The 9870-nt window shown below is 50.6% G+C and overlaps 1 pseudogene across 1 annotated transcript; it reads right to left on the reverse strand.

The window, feature by feature from the left end:
- Positions 1-1937: 1937 nt before the first annotated feature.
- Positions 1938-6872, reverse strand: LOC308279551 (protein SEC13 homolog; annotated as a pseudogene). The gene is made up of 5 exons: positions 6705-6872; positions 5733-5911; positions 5510-5632; positions 5296-5442; positions 1938-2051 (listed from the first exon to the last, which is right to left on the reverse strand). The product of its transcript is annotated as a protein SEC13 homolog (transcript).
- Positions 6873-9870: the final 2998 nt, after the last annotated feature.

The following is a 9870-nucleotide window of genomic DNA, read 5'->3' on the forward strand; positions in this document are numbered from 1 at the left end:
ACCTCACCTGGCTTAGGGTGTTTTTTTTGTTTTGTTTTGTTTTGTTTTGTTTTACGCGGATACTAATATTATTCTATCAATTCCTGTGAATTTCTACGTGTAGCTTTTTTGCATTTGCTGAAATTAAGTTCATATGTATTTCCGAGTTTATTTTCAAGTCAGTATCTACCAGCTCCATGGTGTCCGTCATCTGAGTCTCACTTTCTCTCCTGGCCCTGGCTCTTTCCCTCCTGACTCTTCAATTGTCTTCTTTGTGTTTAGTACTTTGTGCTAGATATTGGACTTCTGGCATGGGCTGAAGTTACTGTAGGTCAGCTTGAGCCTGTGAAGTTTGCTTTTAAAAGGTCCAGGGCAATCTCTATTGCAAAGCTAATTTAAGATGTATTATTAAGACTTAAAATATTTTTAAGTTTTGGGGGTATTATAAATTGAACCCAGGGGCATTCTACCTCCAAGTTATACCCCCAGCCCTACTTATTTTTTGTTTAAAAACAGCCCCAGTCAGTGGTGGTGCACACCTGTAATCTCAGTACTTGGGAGGCGGAGACAGAAGGATCGCAGGCTTAAGGACAGCTTCAGCAAGTAGTGAGACTTTCTACCTAGCAAGACCTTGTTTCCAAATAACATAAGTCTGGGGATTAAGAATCCGGAGATGTAACTTGGAGGTAGAATGCTCCTGGGTTCCATCCCCAGTAGCCACCCCCCAAACTGAGTCACACTACATTCCTGAGGCTGGCCTCAAGCCTGTGACCCTCCAGTATCAGCCTCCCAAGGTCTGAGCTTACAGGCATGTGCCTAAGCCTAATACTCCTTGTAAGTTTACATCATCTGTGTATTTTGAAGCTTCTTCACTGATTTTTAAAACGTGAGCTATATTCATATGTGAGGTCTATCTAGAAATGTTTTAGTGTGTGGCTTTGCTACAGGCAGAGTTACCAATGCAAGCATTAACCCTTAGGGTAGATACCTACCTGTAACATAGGATCAGTCCCTTCCCACTATTCATCTGAGGGGAGCAGGCAGCACTACCTAGAGTCCCTGAGTCAGTGACATCACCCCTAGGAGAATGCCAAATAGGAGCCAGGGGATGACGTGTAACCTTTTCCTGAAGGTGGAGAGGGGCGCACTGCAGGAAGCCCAGGCCTGTCTGCAGAGCATGGAGCAGGGGGCCGACCATGCTCGGTGCCCAGAGCTGTGCAGCACAGGTGACAGGCTGCAAAGCTCATGTCGGCTTCTCTAGGTTTGTAGCTTGTGGATTGATGTGGATGGATTCCAGCCTCTATTCTCACTGCAAAGTACTTTCTTCCATTTTATATACTGTTGTTAAAAGAAACATTTTGACGTTTTAAACAGATGGAGTGGGTGGAGGGCCAGGACCCAAACCTCCCAGGTCAGGCCCCGGTGTCTCCTCTCAGGGTTTATGGGAGGCTTCTGTGAGCATCACTGCCGCCCTTGAGTCCAGCATGGCCCAGCCAGAGCCCAGGCAGGTCCGGTGAGCATGACGCTGAACAAGGTGTGCAGAGGCTCTCCAGTACTGGGTCACAGCAGCTCCACCAAGGCTTTGTTTTATGGTGTGTGGTACTGGGGATGGAGCCCAGGGCCATGCTAGCTCCGAGCTACACCTTCAGCCCTATTTTTCATTCTATTTTGAAACAGGGCCTAAGCAGCTGAAGCTGTCCTCGAACCTCAGCCTCCAAAGCATGCGTCACTATGGCTGGCATCTCACACACTGTCCAGGACCGAGTCTGACACAGTGATGTTGTGGAGAGGCTGGGCAGCAACACTGTGTGTGGACTTCCTCACGAAGCAAGCCACCAAGCTGCCTACAGCAGATTTTATTTAATTACTTTGGAAACAGCCTGTCTCCAGATAATGCCGGAATTCAGTACATAAAAATGTGCAAAGTATTTCAAAATAACAGATCTGAAGTTTCTTCTCTACTGCTCACTCTGCTGGCCCTCAGGCGCCAGAGCTGCCACGGAGCCCTGTCCCTTGTTGATGTCGCTGATGCACACCCACTGCCTGTCCACTGACTCCTTCCACAGGGTCACCTGGGTGAGGGCACAAACACCACTGTTGCCAGGCTGTGGGTCAGGCACTAACCATGGTTCCCCCAGAACACCAAATGTAGGGAAGGGAACAGACACATGAGTGAGACACACAGTGGCTGGGGCAGCTGACAAGGGCTGTGCCCCACGCTACCTATGGATGCTGCCTGAAGAGTAAATGGCTCAGGAGTGAAAAGGATTGTCCCTGAGAAGAGCATAGGGTGCATCTATGAGTTAATGCAGCTGGGCATTTGGGAGGCTAAGACAGGAGGATCGCGGTTTGTGGACAGCTTCAGCGACTATTTAGGTTCTCTGCAACTTAGACCCTGTCTCAAAATAAATAATTAATAATAATAATAATAATAATAATAATAATAAGAAGAAGAAGAAGAAGAAGAAGAAGAAGGCGGCTGGGGATGTAGCTTGGAGGCAGAATACCCTCGGGTTCCATCCCCAGTACTGCAAAAAGAGAGAAAAAAAGTATGAGCCTGTGGGATCACATGCTTGTAATCCCAGCATGTGGGAGGCTGAGATGGCCAGCCTCAGCTGCTTAGTGAGGCCCTGTTTCAAAATAAAGAATAAAAAATAGTCTGGGAGGAACACTAGGGTAGAAAGCCCCTGGGTTCCACTGCAGTACTGCAAAATAAAAATGTGATAAAAAAAAAAAACCTGGGGGTTCTGGGCGGGGGTCACATGCAGCGCACACCAGCCAGGGCCCAGAGTCCCGCGACCTGGGCCCCAGGCCGAACTGCGTGTAGCACGCCAGACCCCTGGAGAAACCGGGCCCAGAACAGAAAAAGATAAAGAAAAATATCGGAGAGGAGGTAAGAAAGTAGTTATGGATGCCAGGACACTGGAGATGCAGACAAAACGTATCTAAATGCACTCAAACTTATGGAAAAATTCAGTGTGAAAAAGGACTGCTATTTCTCTATATTGTTAAGAATCTCAGACATCACCAGTAAGGAGAGAGTTTAGCGGAGACCAAGGAGAAATGCGGTGTTGAAAGAGTTCTCCGCGATGGTGGCGGAGACTTGTATTCAGAAGAAGCAGAAACCGGATCTTACCAACTTTATTTTTTTGGAGAAATTACACCAAATGTCGAATGCTACCATCACGCATGCTTAGGAACACTGGACAACATTCAGAGTGGAAAAAGAGCCTGGGAAGGATTTGAAATGGTGGAGGCAGTGGCAATGCCAGTGGCAAATACTCAGGGGAGACAGAGATCTGATACATTACACCTGGAACCTTTGAAATAATAACCACAGAGACAGTGATCGGAACCTGCTGAGGGGTTAGGCGGGCGTCGGGGCCAGTGGCCGACATTGGAGCTTGCTGTGAGGCAAGGCCACTACTGAGGCCTCCGTGGCCGGGATTGGAACCTGCCGAGGGGTTAGACTCACTGGGGCCAGCGAGGCCGGCATTGGAGCCTGCCATGAGGCAAGGCTTGTGATAGGGCCTCCGAGGTCGGGTCCGGAACCTGCTGAGGGGTTAGTCCAGAGCTGGGGCCAGCGAGGCCGGCATTGGAGCCTGCCATGAGGCAAGGCAGGTACTGGGGCCTCCGAGGCCAGGATAATAGACTTCCGAGGGTTTAGGCATGTGCTGGGGCCAGTGAGGCCAGCATCATAGCCTGCCGTGAGGCAATGCCAGTGCTGGGGCCTCCGAGGACAGGACCGGAGCCTGCTGAGGGGTTAGTCCAGTGCTGAGACCAGCAAGGCCGGCATCAGAGCCTGCCATGAGGCAATGCTGGTACTGGGGCCTCCGAGATCAGGATAAGAGCATGCCAAGGGGTTAGGTCGATGCTGGGGCCAGTGAGGCCGGCATCGGAGCCTGCCATGAGACAAGGCTGGTACTGGGGCCTCCAAGGCCGGGATAAAAGCCTGCCGAGGGTTAGGCAGGTCCTGGGGCCAGTGAGGCTGGCATCGGAGCCTGCCATGAGGCAAGGCCGGTGCTGGGGCCTCCGAGGCCGGGATAAGAGCCTGACGAGGGGTTAGGCCGGTGGTGGGGCCAGCGTGGCCGGCATTGGAGTCTGCCATGAGGCAAGGCCAGTGCTGGGACCTCCGAGGCTGGGATAAGAGCCTGCCAAGGGGTTAGGCCGGTTCTGGGGCCAGCGAGGCCGGCATCAGAGCCTGCCATGAGTCAAGGCCGGTACTGGGGCCTCCTAGGCCGGTATCAGAGCCTGCCTTGAGGCAAGGCTGGTACTGGGGCCTCCAAGGCCAGGATAAGAGCCTGCCAAAGTGTTAGGCAGGTGTTGGGCCAGCGAGGCCGGCATCAGAGCCTGCCATGAGTCAAGGCCGGTACTGGGGCCTCCTAGGCCAGGATTGGAGCCTGCCTTGAGGCAAGGCTGGTGCTGGGGCCTCCGAGGCCAGAATAAGAGCCTGCCGAAGTGTTAGGCAGGTGCTGGGGCCAGTGAGGCACGGCATCGAAGCCTGCCGTGAGGCATGACCAGTGCTGGGGCCTCCAAGGCCGGGATCGGAGACTGCCAAGGGGTTAGGCCAGTGTTGGGCCAGCGAGGCTGGCATCGGAGCCTGCCTTGAGGCAAGGCCGGTACTGGGGGCTCCGAGGCCAGGAGAAGGTCCACTTCTTGAGCCAGCGAGGTCTGGATCAGTCCACTGAGTAGCCAGGCCACTACTGGGACCATCAAGAGTGGGATCGGTACTTGCAACACAGCATGCAGAGAGAAATATCACAGAAAATATAAATCAGACGCTTCTCTTAATCAGCAATAACTAGAAGGAAAAGGGCAACAGGAAGAGGTTGAGCTATAGAAAGGGCCCTATAGTGAAGCAACTAATGTGACCAATCAGAGGGTATGTAATACTGGAGGACGGAGCCTCTTTAAAACCCAGGAGGTACATAAACAAAGGTATCAAAGTAAATCACCAAAGAAGCATGGGATGGAGGGATGGGGAGGGAATGGGATGGGGGCTGGAGGAGGGCTAATTGGATGATGTGTGCTTGTATATCCTCTCAAGTCTTGTACTCCAATGTGATTGATATATGACTACAATGCACCAATTTTAAAAATAAATTATTAAAAAAAAACTGAAAACAATGTCAAGTCTTTGTGGAGGCTTCTCTTCACTGGGCTCTCTGCTGAAAAGGGACAGGGTAAGCTCTGTAAGAACCAGGCTCAGTGACCCCCTTGCCACTTCAGCAAGGTTCCCACAGAGTAGAAGACGTGGAGGCCTCGGAGCCTTCTGAGCATGTGGCACAGGCCCTGGCTTTGGCCGGCGGTGCTTACCTTGTTGTCCCCTACGGAGACAGCCAGGATATTAGCCATGATGGACCAGCTCACGTGCCACAAGACATCGTTGAATTTGTGCCTCAATGTGGGCAACCACATGTTGCCCAAAGCATCATCACAGGTCCAGATGAAGATGCGGCAGTCCTGAGGGGAGGACAGGATAAGACACGAGAAGCTGCGCCATTTGAGCCAGAGCACAGGCGAGGCTGACCTGGGAGCAGCTGGTGATGGTGCTGGTGGGAAGGCCGATGGACAGCACCCAGGCCACCTCACACACCCAGTCGTTGTGCGCCTCCAGCTTCTCTCCTCCCTCCACTGGCCATCCTCTTCTTCCCTGTGGAGAGCAGAGTCAAGATCAGCATCTTCTGCTGCTTGCATAGGTGTGGGAAAGGAGGGTGACCTTGGGGTGACCAGGGCGGCAGGGGTCAGCTCACGTCCAAAGTTTGATGAGGTTGTCGCAGCTGCTAGATGTAAACTTCTTAATGTAAGTGGGCTTCTGTCCTGATGGCTGGTCATTCAGGCTTCCAGCAACCATGGCTGGGGCCCAGATGACCGCGTTGGAGCCGACCTTCAAAGGAGACGTGGTGAGGGCATGAACCTGAGGCACAACTGTCTGCAGTGGGTGCAGCAGGCTGAGGGTGAGCAAATGCACTGCTGTGGATGTCATTACTTCATGTAATTATACAGAGCAATAACAACTATTTAATGGACGTGGTATCAATACAGAAAACATCAAGACATAGGCTGCGGGGACTAAGCAGAGAAGAAAGCAGGTGAGGCCACCCACCCTTGGGAAGCATGGCAGGACAGAAGCCAAGCACAACCAGCAGCACCAATGGCCCTGGCTTCAGAGGATGTGTTTTTATTATAACAGATACCATTTGTCTTACATAATGCTGTAAGTCATGGTGCCACCCTAGAATTGATCTCTGTGGTGCATTATCTATGAACCCAGGAGCGCAGGAGCTTCAAGCAAGTGCAAAGTGCAGTTCTTGTACTGGAAGGGAGTGAGGGGGAGACATCCATGGGGACCAAGGAAGAGAAGAGAGGACAGAGGAAGCCGGGCATGGGGGTGCACACTTGTAACCCCAGCAATCCAGAGACTGAGCCTGGTGGATCACAGTTTGCATACGGCCTCAGCTACTTAGTGAGGCTCTTTGTAACTTAGTGAGAACCTGTTTCAAAATAAGTTTAAAAAAATAGGGCAGGGAGTGTAGCTCGGAGGTAGAATGCCCCTGAGTTCCATCCCCAGACCCGCATTAAAAAAAAAAAAAGGGCAGAAGTGCAGGAGGAGCCTCAAGGTGTGGGCAGGAGGACCACAAGGGTTGGTCAGGCTGTGAGTCTGAGTCCAAGGCAGGGAGCTTCCCTGCTGCATGTCCCTCTGCTCTACAGCTGCCTGCCCAAACCAGCTGCTGCTGCAGCCTCCAGCAGGAACCACCTGATGCCACCACCACATGGCCTGTGGCTCCCTCCTGAGCCTCCAACTGCCCCGCCACATGTCTGCAAAGGCTCCCTGCTCCTTCGCCCTGTTTTCTTGGTCCACTGTTTCCTTCCAGCACAGGAACCACAGCCATCACTTACTTCTCTTGAAGCACCAGGGCTCCCAGTTTCACAGAGAGTGGCCTGAAGAGCCCAACTCTAGGGTGACTCCATGGATCACAAATGTTAAGTTTCAAAGGTTACCAATGACACATTTTCTACCAGAATGTATCCCCAAAACTCAACTTTAAAGTTATAGCCTGCGGTGTGTCAGGTAGCTTGTGAGGGAGGGGAGTCTGGTGGGCGTAGACTTCCAGTGAGGACCCCCCCAAGGTGGCAGGCTTGGGCCCCCCTGTAATGCACAACTGGGGAGGCTAACACAGGAGCATCACAGGCTCGAGGCCAGCCTCAGCAAGGAGCGAGACTCATCAAACCCTGTTTCCAAATAAACTGGGCCAGAGGCAGAGCCCATGGAGAGAATATGTCTGAGTTTAATCTCCTAAATACAAAAACTGGCATCCATATTAAAAGGATAGGGAAGAGTCAGGCTAGGTGGAGTGGCACAACCTGTAATCCCAATATTGAAGAGGATCATATGTTTGAGACCAGCCTCAGCAACTTAGCGGGACCCTGTTTCTAAATAAAAATAAATGACATAGGCTGGTGGGTGAAAGGGCTGGGGCTGTAGCTGAGAGGTAGTGTTCCACAGCTGAATCCCAAGCAACCCAATCGGGGGTGCATGTCAGAAGCTCGCTGAGGCCCAGCAGTGCAGGTCAGAATGGCAATCACCAAGAACGAGCATGGCAAAGACATGAGGAGCAGTGTGTGTTCACTGCTGCAGGCTGTAGTCAGCTCCGAAGAGGCCCGCCATGTGCAGGGACAGCGCCAGCCTGTAACCCAGCTACGCCACTCCTCAGCAACCACCCAGAAGTACAGATAGATTTCCACAAACCCACATTCATAGTCACACAATCCACACTAGCCCAGTTATTCAACCTGCCTCACCGAACTCAGAAGCTGTGCTGCCTGTGGTTATTGGCACGTGCCCATAACCCAGTAGTTGGGAGGATCACAAGTTTGAAGCAGCCTCAGCAACTTAGTAAGGCCTTGTTTCCAAACAAAAGGAGAGGTGGGCTGTAGGTGTAGCTCAGAGACAGAATGGCCCCGAGTTAAGTCCCCAGTAAAACAATAAAGACTGCTGGACCAGCACAGGGACCACAGTGCCTGGGTGCCACATGTTATGTGAGCAAAGCCTGATAAATTTTCCTTGGCATGGCCAAGAGAACTGAACCCTCACACAGGGCTCCAGCCTGTGCTTGCTTGTTTCGCAGAGGCCGGGTGTGTGGGTTTGACGTAGGTATAGCGTCAACACAGGATGGGGGTTTCAGGTGATCTCAATGCTATACAAACAATACATACCCTGGCATCAAGTCTAACTTTGAGCCAGATGTGGGGGCACACTCTCACAATCACAGCACACGTGAGGCCTCAGCTACTAAGCGAGGCCTCCACAACTCAGTGAGACCCTGCTTCAAAACAAAGAATACAAAATAGGTCTGGGGGTGTAGCTTGGAGGTAGAATGCCCTGGGTTACATCCTCAGTCTCTCTCTCTCTCTCACACACACACACACACACACACACACACACACACACACACACACACACACACACTCACTGCTGATCCCTGAGCTGTTGCCTACCTTCATACCACACTGTCTACAAAGTAAGCATTTGAGTTGCTTCAGGGAAAGATGACATTGAGTCCTGAATCTGAATTTTTTGCCAACATGCAAGAAACAAGAAACATGGTGCCAACATGCAAGAAACAAGGTAAGGGGATGGGTTTGCTGTGTGAATTCCATGCAGACTTAGAATGAGACCAGGCTACCCGCAGAAGAACACCAAAGACTCGCGTGATCCAGGCCTGCCACTCCCTCCCTCTGTTGGATTCATTACTTGTGGTAATGGATATTGAACCCAAGGCCCTAATTTTGTATGTTAGGGGCTACAAGGGATTGAACCTAGAAGTGTTCTACCTCTGATTCTACCTCTGAGCTATACTCCCAGCCTGTTGTTGTTGTTGTTGTTGTTGTTGTTTTTGTTGTTGTTGTTTATGTTGTTGTTGTTGTTGTTGTTGTTGTTGTTGTTGTTTGGAAACAAGGTCTTGCTAGGCAGATGAAAACTCTCACTATGTTGAGGCCATCTTCATACCTGCAATCCTATCTCAGCCACTCAGGTACTGGTATTACAGGTATGCACCACCACACCCAAATATGGACAAATATTTTTTTTCTCCTGCAATGGGAATGGAACCCAGGTGCATTCGACCTCTGAGCTACACTCCCAGCTCCACTTTTTATTCTATTTTATTTTTGGAACAGGATCTCACTGAGTTACAAAGGACCTAAGTAGCTGAGGGTGTCTATGAACCAAGGTCATCCTGTCCCAGAATCCTGAATGCTGGCATTACAAGCATGCACACCATTCCCAGCTTAAACATATATTATTGTTCTTGAGCTGGGTTGATGGTGCACACTTGTAATCCTGGCGCTTGGGAGGCTGAGACAGGAGGATTGCACAGGTTTGAAGCCACCCTGAGCTACTTAGTGAGGCTCTCAGCAATTTAGTGAGACTCTTTCCAAATAAAGTATAAAATAGGTCTCGAGTATAGCCTGGAGGTGGAAAAGCCTCTGGGTTCCCACCCCCAATACCACACACACACACACACACACACACACACACACACACACACACACACACACACAAAATAATAATAATAATATATTTTTCCTACTATTCAGATCTGTATATTTTAATTTTTTAAAATATTTTGTTGGTGCATTGTAATCATACATCACACTGAAATACAATACTTGAGAGGATATACAAGCACACACCATCCAATTAGCCCTCATCCCATTCCTCTCCCCGATCCCATGCTTGATTATCTTTGATACATTCGTTTACGCACTCTGATTTTTAAAGAGGTCTTTTCCTCCCCCATCCCATCCCCTCTGATTGGTCACCTTAATTGCTTCCCTATAGGGCCGTTTCTATAACTCGACCTCCCCGTTACCCCTTTTCTCCTAGTT

This window comes from Muscardinus avellanarius, assembly GCF_963383645.1.
Source record: "Muscardinus avellanarius genome assembly, chromosome: Y".
In the NCBI taxonomy this organism is placed as follows: Eukaryota; Metazoa; Chordata; class Mammalia; order Rodentia; family Gliridae; genus Muscardinus; species Muscardinus avellanarius.